Source organism: Pithys albifrons, chromosome 5, assembly GCF_047495875.1.
Source record: "Pithys albifrons albifrons isolate INPA30051 chromosome 5, PitAlb_v1, whole genome shotgun sequence".
In the NCBI taxonomy this organism is placed as follows: domain Eukaryota; kingdom Metazoa; phylum Chordata; class Aves; order Passeriformes; family Thamnophilidae; genus Pithys; species Pithys albifrons.
The window spans coordinates 16356035-16370679 of NC_092462.1; the positions used below are offsets into that span (position 1 = coordinate 16356035).

The 14645-nt window shown below is 40.1% G+C and overlaps 1 protein-coding gene across 7 annotated transcripts in view; it reads right to left on the reverse strand.

Annotated features, from left to right (window-relative positions):
• Positions 1 to 9952, reverse strand: part of PTPN13 (protein tyrosine phosphatase non-receptor type 13) — a 114086-nt gene extending 104134 nt beyond the window's left edge. For 4 of the 7 annotated variants that reach the window (XM_071555752.1, XM_071555751.1, XM_071555753.1 and 1 more), the window contains exon 1: positions 9840 to 9952. The gene's annotated coding sequence lies outside the window, so the exon portion shown is untranslated. Of the gene's footprint in view, positions 1 to 9490; positions 9690 to 9839 lie in introns of those variants that run through there. The other 3 variants (XM_071555748.1, XM_071555747.1, XM_071555749.1) reach the window with 3 other exon arrangements.
• Between the last annotated feature and the right edge of the window lie 4693 nt (positions 9953 to 14645).

Here is a 14645-nt window from a genome sequence, read left to right on the forward strand (position 1 = left end):
TACAACCAAAACTTTGTGATATCATCAAGATCTTCCTGTCTTTTTCTCCTCCTGAGCAATGATTTTTACTCAAGAGTTGCATGCATGAAAATTAATTCCCTTGATTACTTGACCATCCATCATTTAATCTCTCCATAAGTAGTCACAAGAAATGGGAATAAAAAAATCCATGACAGAAAGGATGAAAACCCAAGCAACAAACCTCACCTTCAACCAGATAGCTAAACCTTTAAATTTCTCCTGCCAGGTGGAAACTTCTCCCTTCTTTCAGCCATGACCACTGCTGATGCCTCTAATCCAGAGCCCTGACCTAAGTGCAACCAACACACTGCTGTAATACAGACTTTCATGGACAGTGCAGCAGCTCCCAGTGCTTGGATTCCTCAAACTCCTACGGTTCTTCTCAAACAGCAAGTCAACTCATGTGGACACACTCCAGCTCCAAAGGTAGATCACAAAATTTCTTACTACACCTTTGGTTTGGTTTGTTTGTGTGTTTGTTTTTTAAAAAGAGTTAAAGAAGCTCTCAGTTTGGAAGAGCTTCCCATTTCTTTTGCTCTTTAGAAACCTAAGTAATGTTCAATACAAGAAGTGCTATACTGGGTCAGGCTTCCTCTTCAATCCCCTTTCCTGGCAATCACCAGTTCACTGAGTTCCTGAGCTAAAGGTTAGAGCTGCACAGTCAGATCTGATAGTCACTAATGGTCTCTGTTCATTTCTCTAATCCCTTTCTGAACACTTTTACACTTGCACTCCACATGACATTTTGTTCCAGGAACACAGCTGCAATTAAGCAGTTCACAAAGAATATTTTCTTTTGTTCCTGTGCAGACAGCAACTTATTTCTCAGATTTCACTAGAGAAGAACATGTTAAAGGTCTTGAAGGATTCAGTCATGCCTCAAAGTTGCCTGACTTTTACCAGCCACCAGTAAGTGTTTGCAGCGACTGAAAACAACAGAAAATGTTTTCTTCCAATAAATCCAATCTTCCAGCATACTAAATACTTTCCCTCTGAAGACACAGCATGCAAATAAAATTACAAAATTATTATAAAAACATTTTTAATACTTTCCTTAGCATTTTGTGACAAAACAACAAAAAGTAGGCATGAGGTTTTCTTCCTCTATATACTATTTTCTTCAAATTCACAGAGGATAGAACTGCATTATGGGCCAAGGAAAAAGGGAAAAACTGTTCTTACTGAAACTGCTTGCCAATAGATTAAAACAAACACTAGTGCTAATGTGACACAAGGGTATCAAAAAACCTCTAAAAACAAACAAAAATAAACCCAAGAATTTTTACAATGCATCACACTTCAGAAACACCTGGTTCTTGCACCAATCACGGTGAGCACACACATTTTAATTTGACATGAAGGAGCTTTACACAGCTATTTCAGAAATTCAGTTCTACGTGTTAGCCCATGTGCTTAAAGCTCCAGGCTGATTTGGCTGTTCCATACATGTGACAACCTCACTGCAAAGCCACTCAATACATGAGTCTATACAGCTGATGAAACAAACTTTCAGTGCTGCCAGCTAGCAAATCTTTATGATCAGATAATCTTTAAATTCTTTACTAAGGTCATTCAAGGGATTCAGTGACAGGGCACAATGAAAAATTAAGCTCTTAAGAATTTAAGGTTCTTGATTATTAGCTTGTTTTACTAAGCATGTACATTTGTCTGATAAATAGTAATAGAATGTCTTTCGGGAAACCTAAGTCTAAAGTTTTGGTGTTTCCTCAAAAACTTAATGTATACATTTCTTGGAACATTATAGCACACTTTCCAGACAAATATCTGGTTTTCAGAGTCTGAACAACCTTACAAATAAAAAAGGGGCAAGAGGGCAAACAGTTCTAAAAAACCTACAAAACCCCAAGAAAACAAATAAACCCCCACAAAACATATCAGATAATTATTAACCCTTGAAGGCCTTAAACATGACCACTAAGCTGGTAACACCAAAAGTACTTGCAGCTTTGAAGGTCTGAAAACTCATTGCAATGCTTATGAGGAAGAAACCTCAGCTCACAGAAGCCTCCACCAGCACATGAGATAAGCATATTCTGGTAAGGCAAATAAACCCAAAGTAGAGGAAACTGAAGGTGTCAGTTCACACTCTGAATGAGCCCAACCTTTTTTTTTTTCTCCCCTCCTTGTCCTCTCCACCTTCCTTTTTCCCCAACTGTGTGCTCTGCCAAAATATATTGATTTTTTAACACATTTTCCACAAGCTAGACCTTCTGGATCACAGTTTTCCAGGTGCTGTATGGGTATTCTAGCTACCTTGTACTTTCTTCCTTTTTCAGATACAAGCCATTTAACAGCTCACAACTGCTGCTGTTGTACAGCACAGTTTCTTTATTTACAGCCACACAGATATATACTGCATTGTCTATTGTAATGTCACATATCAATAAGGGTGTCAACAGCATTTCTATTCCACTTGCATCCTACTCAAATTTCCAGAGAAGTTAGCAGGGAGATTGGCATCATTCTTCAGGGTGTATCAATTCAGATGCCAAACAGCAGCATGCACAAACATCAGTTATTTTTATGGAAAAATATCATCAAAACCTTCGTTTTTGCTAGATTGCAATGGTTTTTTTTCCTACTTCAGTGGATTCATTAGATGTGCTATTATTTTTTGCTTCCACTTTTCATACAATCAGTAACACTAATTAATAAGTTGAATTTTTCTTCAAGTGTTTCTGAAGCTCTTTCTCAAATGGTTAAGAGGAAATTCCTTCAAGTGCAGGGCCACTGGTCTAAGAACACAGAAAATATGACTGAAGATACACAAAACCTCTAAAAGACAGGCTGTAAAGGCTGGACAGAACCTCTATACTCCAAGAAACCTAGCCAAGATAAATCCTTTACTGAAAAGTACAGAGGGAGCATATGGAGAAACAAACCTCTAATTAATGCATGCATAACAGGCAGTACTCTCTTATTTCCTAAACGTCAAAGTGAAGAAGTCCAATTTTGAGACTTAGAGAAGATGAAAGCAAGTCAGGTTCAGAAGAACAAACAAAAAACACATCTCAATCTCTGAAAAATAGTTAAAACACATAAAGACACATGAAAGAAATGCCATCACAAAACGTCTGAAGGAGAAAGCAGTATTTATCACCTGCTGAAACACCCCTTTAAGGAAGTTACATACAGTCTTTAATTAGGCTGCTGGAGGGATAACTCCCCATCAGCCTAACCACACAATTGTCCAGTCAGCGACCTATACTGCAGAGATGTCTCTCAAAGTAACACATGTGCTGTTACTCACTTACAGTAAAAAGCAAAGAAAAAAAGTAGCACTTGTAGCACTCAACCATTTACTTGCCTAGAATTCAAACTCCCACGTTAATTCATTGAAGGCAAATACAATTTTGCATTGACTTGGGAAAAGGGAGCTATTATTTCAGTGACCATAATCCTAAGCACTAGGAGGGGATTTTCCACTTACTGATTTTACAGTAAGGATACTAAAAGGCAAAACTTCCGCTCCATTTCTCTTCTCTGAGTTTTCTTTTTGTTGAAACACTTAATCATGTGAAGAGAGAAATGGATAAAATCAATAATAATATACTGTTCCACTAGAATTGTGGCAAAAGAAGAAAAAAGAGCAAGATCCTTTACAGTATTCATACCCTGATGAGCAAACTACCTTATATAAAGTTTGACTATGTATGGTTAAAAATCCAAATGCTTCATTTTTTCACCCCTCTATTGCTCAAGACAATATTCAAGTCCCAATCTTTCTTCATGTAAATCGGGCATGATTTTGCTGGGAAGCACAACCATTTCTAACAGTAGAAGTTTCAAACTCTATTTTAACTCTCTCTTTAGTCCATGTAGTGTTTTAAAATTACAATATATAGAAGTGGTTAGCAGAAAAAGACAACAATCCCATCAAGAAAGATGGAACACATTTAACACTGAATAAGGTTGCTTACAAGTTTGAAATTTTGTAGTTAATATTTCAACAGCAATGTTCTACAGAGTCTCTGAATAACTGCTGTGCAACAGACATGGTTTTACGAGCCAAGACCCATTATCTTTCCCTGGTGACCCTAAGAAACCCCTGGAACCACCTGCATCACAGGTTTATTGGGGTGGCTTTTAATGGCCCCTTTGTAACCATTCATGTTTCTATGAAAATTTGAACACAGTACAGTATAAACATACTGTTGAGATGTTAAAGAAATTACTACTAGAAAGGGGAAAATCCTCATCTCAAACATAAAATTAATCACTAGGAACCAATTCTCCTGCACAAACAGGGAGCTGCAAACGAGAGTATCTATAACCTCTGAGATTATGAGATAAGCCATGTTCTCTCTGTACTCAGCAATAACTTAGAAAACTTTTGCACTCAGCTCCTTGGGCTTTTTCTCCAACAGGTTTTGAGGGCCTGCCCACTGCCCAAGCACAACACTGGCTATTACATGAATAAAAATAAAGCCAGACTATAGAATAGGCACCAGACTCAGAGAAGCTTACATCTTCAAGTATGCAACTTTACTATAAAGATTATTTACATTAACACACCTTTAAGCCTTTCAACATCTCCTCTAAAATAGCATTTTAAGTCAACAAAAAATCCAACAATTTCCAAAAGCCTGGCATAACAATGCTATTACAATGAACTAATACAGTCAGTTTTATACAGCACACAGCATGCTAAGACTCCAACACACAAGGACATCCTGGAATGTGCTAGGAATGTAACTGTCATCTGGCTGCTAGAGAACATCAGTTGCACCTACATACATATGTAGATGTAGCCAAAACAGCTTTCACAGCTGATGCAAAACTGGGTATGAAACACAGATCCTGGTATTTTCACTCATTTATCCCATTCATTATGATGAAAAGCACATTGTACCTTCAAAAGATGAGGTATTTGTACAATCTAGCAGCCTTCTCCCCTCAGCAAATCATACAGCAAGGAACAAAACCGGATTTCAGGAAAAGGTCTGATGGAAAAGAGCCTCTGCTTAAGTTCTTTTACTTGAGAAACAGAGTTAAACAGGAGTGTTATCCAACAAACTTTGCATCAATTTCAAACTTACAGCACAAATACAAAATGCAACAGCATTGTTCAACAGAAGTCACTCAAGTAGCCTTTCAGCCAAAGATTTTTTTCTAAATAAAACAGACTTCATATACACCACTTCTGAGATACTTTTCTGCATGTGCCTGAAACCAAGTACCTACACAACATAAAAATAGTCACAGAAGATGACAATACCACATGAAAATCGGATTCACTTTCAAAAGCTTCAGCAAGGAGATTCTCTCCCATATTTCTTCCACAGATATAAATGCTTTTTAGTAGGACAATTTTCAACAAACACACAAAAAAAATCTTTAGTTAGAGTTGGATAAAGACACCATGAAACTCCAGCAAACCATATCCTTCCTCTGACAAAGTAGAAGCACAGAGAAATTAAGTCTCAAAATCTACTAAAAAAAAAGTGGGGGATTTAGCATCAGATTAATTCATAAAGAGGTTTGTGTTCACTTCCAAACTTGTGGACTTAAATTTTCATCATTCTTAGGTCAGTCAATTCTTCTCCCCCAGCTTCACTTTGGGGTACAAAGCAGGAGAGAAACCTTTCCTCTCTTTTCCATTTCACCTAATTTAATGTCTGACTGAAGCAGGAATCTTGAGCTGACACAACACCTAGTCCTAAATCAGACATTACCCTATCATCTACAAATCCTTAATAACACTCAATGTCCTGCAAAACTACTGCATTCACGATAAACACCAGCAATCAAAAATCAGTTTTAATACTGTGTCTCCTTTAATTCTTGACATATTACATGCAGACATTTCTGTGGCTCATTAAATTTACACATAAAAGATCAAGAACAACACATGAAACCCTGAGAACAAAGTCTTCTCACCCCTGTTACTCTTCCTACTTTGCCATAACTGGAGCAGATCTTTATCCTGACAATTGGATTCCAAACTCACAAGGCATATCATTGTCCCAAGGCAGCCTACTCAATTAATTGCCTTTTATGAAAGCATTTTAATAGATAATGATGCATAAAAAATATGCCTAGTTCCTCACCAGGTATTTAACTAGCACAGGAGAAAGCGAAACGTGGACAAAATAAAAACGGCACCAAAGAGTCGCCTTCTGCCCTTCCCATCTGTAAATGCCAGCCTCGTTCTCTGTACTTCAGGAGCAGGTGGGGCTGGGAAACACTTCTTTCAGAAGTTCCACCCTTCTTTACAGATGCACAGATTTCATTAATAGTTAACTGGCGACATACAACATTAACTTACTCTGGTATTCATAGCCTTCCATCCACACTTGTCCCATGGCAAGCAACAGCTTAGGGCAACTGCTTACAAATATTTTCTGCACCATGACACACTACCCCAACACTCGTTTTTCAATCTCTTTGTCCCACTAACTAGTTCATTTTAAAATAGCAAAACTCCAGTCAATTTTTATCTAAGTAGAGGAAAAAAAAGTGAGTTGACAGACTGTTGGGCTGATAACCAACACTCCCTCCCAAGTGTCCAAAAGGCAGCAGTCAGATCAATACTTACATAATCTTAGGTTTAACAGGCTCCTGGTGAACTCAAAGTGGAGTCTTACCATCAGTGGATGACAGGTTCTAGGCTTGTCATGCAAGTAAACTGGAAAGCTCTTCTAAAGAAAATCACCCCCCAAAAGAGCTGCCCTTACCCTTGTTCAAGTTAATAAATCTTGACAGGTACTCTGGAACAACCACTAGAGACTCTTGAGTGAAGGTCTCCTTAACTGTGAAGAACTTTGAACAAGAGAATGCCTATATTAACAAAGCCCTCTGGGCCATACTGTCATGTATTTCACTATATAAATATTTGAAGCCATTTCACATAGGGCAGTATTCAGGGACTTCAGTGATAAAGAAGAGCTTTGTGAAACTGATTGGCACTTCAACACTAAACTCCATTTAAGAGTCTGCCCAGTCTCACTTTATCTGTCTAATTACTTACCTCTCTTGCAGGAATAGCCTGCTATTAAGGTTTGCTGATTAAGATTTGAAGGCACTTTGAAGATTTATTGTACTATACAACCACTAATTATTATTGTTCCTACCTCCACTTGGTTGGGAGAAAAATAGGTATGTGCCAAGTAACTTCTGTTCCACATGTAAAAATAAAAATATTTGCTCTTCTGTGCTCTTCAAAAAGTAAAAAGATAAAGGACTGCATTTTTTACTTGCATTTTTACTTTACTGTGTGGTTCTTATAGTCACTGTATAAGAACCACACAGCTGAAAAAATCCCACCATAAAGGAAAAAAAGCAAAGAAACACAACTTTCCTCCCACTGGAACAAGCAAATGCAACACTTGTGTCTTAGTAACTTCTCACTTGCAGGAATACAATCTCCTCCCTTTCCAAGGCTTCTTCACTACTTCCCTTCAAGGCATCGAAAATGACAATGCTGTGCACAAGTTAAAATGCTACACACAAGTTATCACAGGTCATGATGTCAGTTACGGTGGTTATTTACCACTCAGCCACACAGCCCATTTTTACTTTCAAGGGCCTGTGAAGCTGTGAATAGACTACTGGATCACATCCTCTTCATAGGTTCTCTTATCCTGGTGAAAACACATGCAGAGCACCCACTTATCCCTTAATATTCAGCTCATCCTTCTCACAGTTACTTCCTTGTTTCATGCATGCTCTTCCACCCACTCAAGTGTCCTTGAGTCTGTGGTTCTCACAGCCTCCAATTCCACTCAACAAGAGCCTCGGAATGAAGAGATTTTTTTCTAAATTAAGCTGTTATAACAACACCCTTGTGATACAGCCTGTCTTCTTTTGTATCTGGTATATTCAAAAGTATTCACTTTTATTGCACCTTTAACTTAAAAAAACAACCACCAACCACACTCTGAATAGAAAAAAAAGTCAATACAAAAACGCTCATGTAAAGAAGGTTCAATTATTTTAACATGCACAAGTAAAAGAAAAAACGTCCCATTATGGAAGAAATACATGTTATGTGCTTTTTCAGTCACCAGGCAAGATTGGTAGGTTAAAAAGGAGTAATAAGATATCTTTAAAAGTTAGACTGCATATTTTTTTTCTCTCTTGCTGTTATTCACTTCTTTCCTTAACTTGTTCCTTATATTTTAAAAGCGTTTATGGAAAGACGTGCTTGTTTTCAAACAAACACTCCAAGTGAAACACACATGCTCAGTGTGAAAGCTGAATAGATGTTTGATAGCACTAGGAGTGGTAGCAAATTCTGTTGTAACTGCACTACCAAAAGATTCTATAACTAGATTTACTCTTTCCTCATCAGTATTTCTTGCACAAGAACCAAATTATTTGTTTTGCTATTTGTATCTCGATCTTGGTTGATTCCAGCTCTTGCAGAAATGTCTTTAGAACGTATTTCTGGTCATCCAAAGACAGACTTGCACAGGCAGAGCTCAGCCAGAGGCCTGGTGCTTTATTTGAACACAGAAAGCAGTCCTGCTCTGGAATCCTTACTTTGGGTGTTAAACATCATCATTTCACTAACCTGAGCCCAAATGAATGACCTGGGAGTCCTGACACCTCGGAATATATGTATTCAATGCCTTCTCACATGAGGTTCAGCCCCCAGGAAAATGTCTGTGTATTCTGACCCAGTTTCGCTGTACAGTTTCATAAAACACGTTCTCTTCCCTGAAAAGGCTCCACGAACTGATCTCGGTTACTGACCCAGCTAGTTCCACATGCAAAGGCTTTCATATTCCCTTCTCCAAAACTCACACCTTAATAAGATGGCTAGACACAGATTACCTGCGACCAACCTTACAGTTTCCATGTCCTACATTTACTTCTGATCCTACCTGCAAAACCAAACCGGTTCCCAAATGTTTCCCCAGTAAACAGGAGGGGTACAGAACAGCTCCTGGCGGTTCCCTATGAAGTCACTGCCTTTGTTGTTTTAAACATGCAATTTAAAGAGAATGACACAATCTAGAATAAGAGTGAGATTATCCTGCGGTCTGCGGAGGTGTCGATTGCTGGCAGATAAAAAGCCAATGAAACCTACGCTATTTCTCATCGCCGGCCAACAGATTTATACTTCATTTCTGCTCCTCCAGAAACGTGAACAAGGAAAAAAGTTTTCCCTCTGTCAAGAAGTCCAAAGGGTGGGGGGGTTGCTTTGTTTGGCTGGCGCAAGCAAAACTGAGCCCTTCTCCGCCGGCAGACACGTGTCCCGCTGCTGCCGACAGCCCAGACGGACCCTCAGGGACCCAGACAGGGGGTCCACGGGGGGCACCGCCACCGGCCGCCCCTCCCTGTGGCCTTTCTCTCCCTCTCCGGCTCCTCGCTGCCGGCCCCCCCAGATCCTGCGAGAAGCGGGACCAGAAGATCACACCCCACCGGCGGCCGGCCATCCATCCATCCATCCGCGAAAAGACCCCATCGCTGGGGCGGCCGCCAAGCGCCGTCCCCTCCGCACCTCTCGTCCCTCGGAGCGGCCGCACCGGGAGCCGCGGACCCACCGCCGCTCTAGAGACGCCGGTCGCGCACAGAGGGCGGCGGTGCAGCCCCGGAGCCCGAAGCTTCGCCCTCCCCTACCGCGAAGACCGGGCCAGGCTGTGCTGGGCGCCCTGCAGGCAGTGCGGGCGGGCAGGGAGCGCGGAACAGCATCTCCTCCCGCGCCGGCCGCCAGTCCCGCCGCGGAGAGGGCGGGAGCGGAGACGCTCCCCGCCCCGCAGCTCCCTCCCTCTCTGCTTCCATCCCTCCTTCCCGCTGTGCGCGGCCGGCCCGCCGCCAGCAGCCGCACTTCCGAGCGTCCCGGTACCCACCGCGGCCGCCCGGCCCCGCCGGCCCGGCCCTCCCGCTGCCCGCTCAGCTCCGCGCCGCGCCGCGCCGCCGTCGCTGCCCCTCGGGGCCGCCAGCAGCGAGGGCAGGCGGGCAGCACCGCCCACCGCCCCCGAGCGCCGCGCCCTCTCTCCCGCCCCCGAGGCCCGGGGAAGATGCTGACACACGCCCGGCCCCGCCCGCTCCGCAGCGCCCGGACCGGCCCCGGCCCCTTCCCGCCCTCTCTCGAAAGTCACTTGCGAATTGACCCTCTCGGGGGTAAACTTCGGCTCTGGTGATGGCAGCCGGGGTTTGGCCTCAAAGACGTTTTGTTTTATTTTCTTTTTTCTGGAGGATGATCTTACTTCTGGCTGCTCCGAGCCCTTGGCGCTTCAACTGACAGTCTTGTTCCTCGATCTTAAACAAAAGCCGTAATGGCAAAGCTTTCAAACACGGCCCATTGTTTGTAGCATATGAGACAAATTGTGCTGCGGAAAAGGTCCTCTTGGTGATGTGAAAAGTTGTTCGACTTTTTGGGGTATTTTTTTGTTTGTTTATTTTTTGTTTGTTTTCCAGTAAGTCTTCTTTTTCCCCTATGAATGTGAACGTAGCTGTGGGGACCCGCTGCCCGCCTGTGCAGCAGGATTGGAGCTTCTCCAGTGGGTTCCTCTGGGGTTTCTGCCAGAGTTCCCTCCTTTGAGGAGACAGACTGGGAAAGAAAGTAGTCACACAATAGGAGAAGTACTTTTAGTTGCAAAGAATACTGACCCCACGTGTGCCCCCGAAAGCAGGCTATGGGAAAATCAACTTTTTCAGAACGATATTCGAGAAGAGTAATTTCTGGTTTAAAAAATTGAATAAACTTTAAAAAATCTGTGGAAACAGTTGCTTTAGAATAAATAAGAAATGTTTGGCTCTAGCTGTTCATAACTAAATACCTAACTAAATTATTAAGGACTCAGCATGAAAGTGAGTCTGCCATAACTAATAATGTCAGTGACTTTATGTAAGTCAAAACAAAAATAAAGATGATGAGTAGAACTAATTTACATTGTAAGAGGCTACAGTAATCTGAGATGTTGTTAGTTATGTAATTTAAATATGATTTTCTAGTAATACAAGTTCCTTAAGTTGATAACTATCTTCTTTTATTTCAAGGTGAACTGGGTATATTGGTATCCATGTTTCCAACAAGAGCTCACTTCTGTACATTTATACATTCCATGGCAAGGACTCATCTCCTCTTTCTACAGGGTAGTGTCTTACTGAAATAAGAGGGATTTCCTATGGATATTGATGATCTGTAATATATTTTATCCTAAAACTCTGCTTCCAAGCTTCAGATAAATTAATAGTGGCTGTAACCCATGTTACTCTTAATTCTGACTTCCTCATTGTGTTTGAAGATGGGACACAGAAGGAACTCTGTAGGAATATGATGTTTTTCAAAGTACCTTATTAATTCAAGTAAACAGAATGGGTGGGACTTACAGATGTGTTAAAACCCAAGTTACACAACAAGGCAACGTTGTATACAATGCCTCTGAACACAAAAGTCTCCTCCTCAGACAGTCACCTCTCTTGAAAGACTGCAAATTTGATTGTAATTTACTTTCCTCTAAAGAAGATTTAATTCCTTGTTCTTCATTCCACTAATGAGCATCCATTTTGGACAGAATTTTCCTTGGTGTTGTAAATGTATGTGAATGCCTTAACAATTATCTCATTAGACTATTTGATTTTTTTTTAATTAAACATCTTCAAGAAGGAAACTTGGAGCTTAGGATCAATGAAAAAAGTAATTGTCATCTTCACCTACTGTGCATTTTACAGGGATGCAAATATAGGGAAAACATTGTCATAACTTTAGAAACTTCTTACATTGCTGACTAAGACATAGCACATTGTGCACAAAGACTGAGTTGCTCGGAAAGAAACAGCAAAGAGAAGTAGCTACCACAAAGATTAAATCTCAGAAAGATCAAGACAGTACATTGACTATCTGGGATTTTCAAAAGTGACAAATAATTTTGGATGTTCTGGTTTTGGTTGGCAAAGAGGGACCTTCTTTTCAAAAAGTACAGAACAAGTGATGTCTGAAGTTTGGCAACTTGATTCACAGATCCCTTTAGAACTATTGGTCATTTTATGGTCTTCGGTTAAATGACAATCAAGGAATAGGGAGAACACTGCCTAGTAACATTTGATGAAGATCATTGCCAGTGGGAGGAAGTTCTTTTGGTCCCCATCTGGAGTGAAATCCATCTGTAGTCCAATGCAGTGAAGTTTGGAGTCCACTTATTGGCCCTGTATTGGTACAGGTGCAGAAGAGGAGGCCTGAAATATAGTTAGGAGTATAGTTACATAAGTACCATGTGAAAAAAAGAAAAAAAATAGGGAGTTTACTTGGAAAGTACTTCTTACATCAAGTCTTAATGTTCTTGAGGACAATCTTCAAGAAAATCTAATTTACAGAAACTAATTAGCTTTAGATACTTAAAACCAGACTGGTTGAAATAGTAGTAAATATACAGTAGAGAACAATCTTGCCCAGACAGAAACTACTTGTTCAGACTGGTTCTTTCTGCATTTAACTTTGGAGTCTATCTTAATGAAGGTTTTGTATGGGAATATTACAGTCAAGAGTTAAATCAGAGCAGCGGAAGAGAGACATTAAAATGTATAGGGAGAGTAGGAGAAAAGGGCTTGTTTTTATTTGAGATTTGAAATGAGATGAAGGGTCACCGAGGCTGAGAAATACACAAAGGCTGTCCCAGACTGCAGCCTTTTTTGAAGAAAAGGCTCTCACATCAACAGTAGCTAGATTGTGTGGAGGGACAGACCAAAGTCTAGACAAGTTGCCAGGGGGCCAGGGGGGCACAGAGAAGAGAGAGGGTTTTTTTGCAAAATGGTAGTCCTTCTATAATTCTATAATTTCTATAATTCTATAATTGATGACTCTCAGCTGACCAAATTTTAAATGCCAGGCCAAGAGGCTTTTGAATATTCCTTTGTTGTAGCTCTCCAGCATGGAAAATCATTGTGTTTATCTTCAATGAATTCATTCCTCTTGCTGCAATGCAACTTAGCATCACCCTGTGTACTAGTAAAACTCTTGCTCAATGCAGTAAGAGCTTCTTAAACAGAGCACTTTAAACAAAGAAGGTGCTGACTTGTACAAATGACAATTTATACATTTTGCCATGATCTTCAGTACTCACATGTCAACAAGAAATTCTGCTTATCTATTGGTAAATTCTATAATTTGGGGGTCATACTTTATTTTTATTTTTCATTTCATGCAGTGAAAGTTGCACAATAACAGTTTGAGTAGGTGGATGTCTACAGGCAAACAATCTAACATGTAGTTCCAGCGTTTACAGCTTGTGCACTATTTTATTACACTTCCTGAGCTGTTGAAATTATAGAGGCTACACACATAAATTTTTCTGCTTAATCAAATCTCACCTTACTAGGGTCATAGAAATTACTGGAAACGAAGTTTTTCATATTCATCTTTAGGGATTGCATCGGTTTGCTATTTTTGACTAGCAAATACATAGGTATTCAGATGCATGAGCTTAAACCTAACTGGAAGGGATGGGAACTGAATGGATTCATTGCAGTACTATTCATTAAAAGGTAGAAAACCCAGTGAAAGTTAGCAAACCAAATTAACATAACCCAACTTCTTTTTCTGAACTTTTTTACCACTGATGGTTGACATCTGTAAGACTTTTTTTCAGTTTCTGTCATGACAGCATGTCACTGATAGCACCCACACTGGTAGTAGCAACAATGTAACGAACTCTCTGGTCCTGAAGATTGTACTCAGTATTTTTTTATGCCCTTTGTGTTCCCAGTGCCATCATTCCAGAGGCAATACCTGGGTTATTGCATTTCCTAGTAGTATCAAAGCACGCATAGACAAATGGCTGACATTACAAGTGATGAAATAACTCAGCAGAGATTAAAATATCTATGGATGAAGAGATAATAATAAGAGACACTGGCACAAGCATGTCTGTAGAATCATTAAATGCTTTGGAAAACCAGCAAAAAATGTTGAAGATGGATTCCAGGGGAACAGAGTGAGAGAACCACAGAATGACAGAGGTAGAATCCCTGTATAAAGTACTAAAGGAACTATCAAAGAGTCAGAAGGGAAAAAAAAAGCAATATATCAAATGCATTAGAGTTATTGTACTCCCTTTAACACTGCTTGAATTTATTTCCATACTGAAAAAAAAAACAAACCAACTCTTCCATTTGTCTGCAAATCTCTTAAGAGTATCATTTTCTACAAGAGTTCCACCAGAGTTAATACAGAGTAATTATATTGAAATCTGTAGAATTACTTCAGCTTTACATTGATGTTACAGTGACCATAATCTTACTCTGTAGGTGACAATTATTATGAACCCTACTTACTCTGTAAACCATTGTAATTCACATTTCTACTCATATTTGCCATAGAAAGTTGTGAATTAATTTGACCAGAAAGCTGTCTTGTTCCTAAGAATTGCCCCTCTGTTCTTATGTAATAATAAGGGTTATTTTAATACACTTTTTAAAGTGATATGAAGCTGGACTTTTAAATGCTGTGTGCTGGGATATCTCATGATAGTTTTTTACCTAGTCAAACCAAATATTTTGTCAAACTAAATGGAGTGAGTTCCACCGCAAAAGTTAACAACTTTTTCACACAGTTGCACCCACTGAAGTGGATTAATTTTAATGCTTTAAATTAATTTTAATGCTTTTCCATTTATGCAGGCATTTTTTTCAGGACTACTCAGCTTCCTTAATTG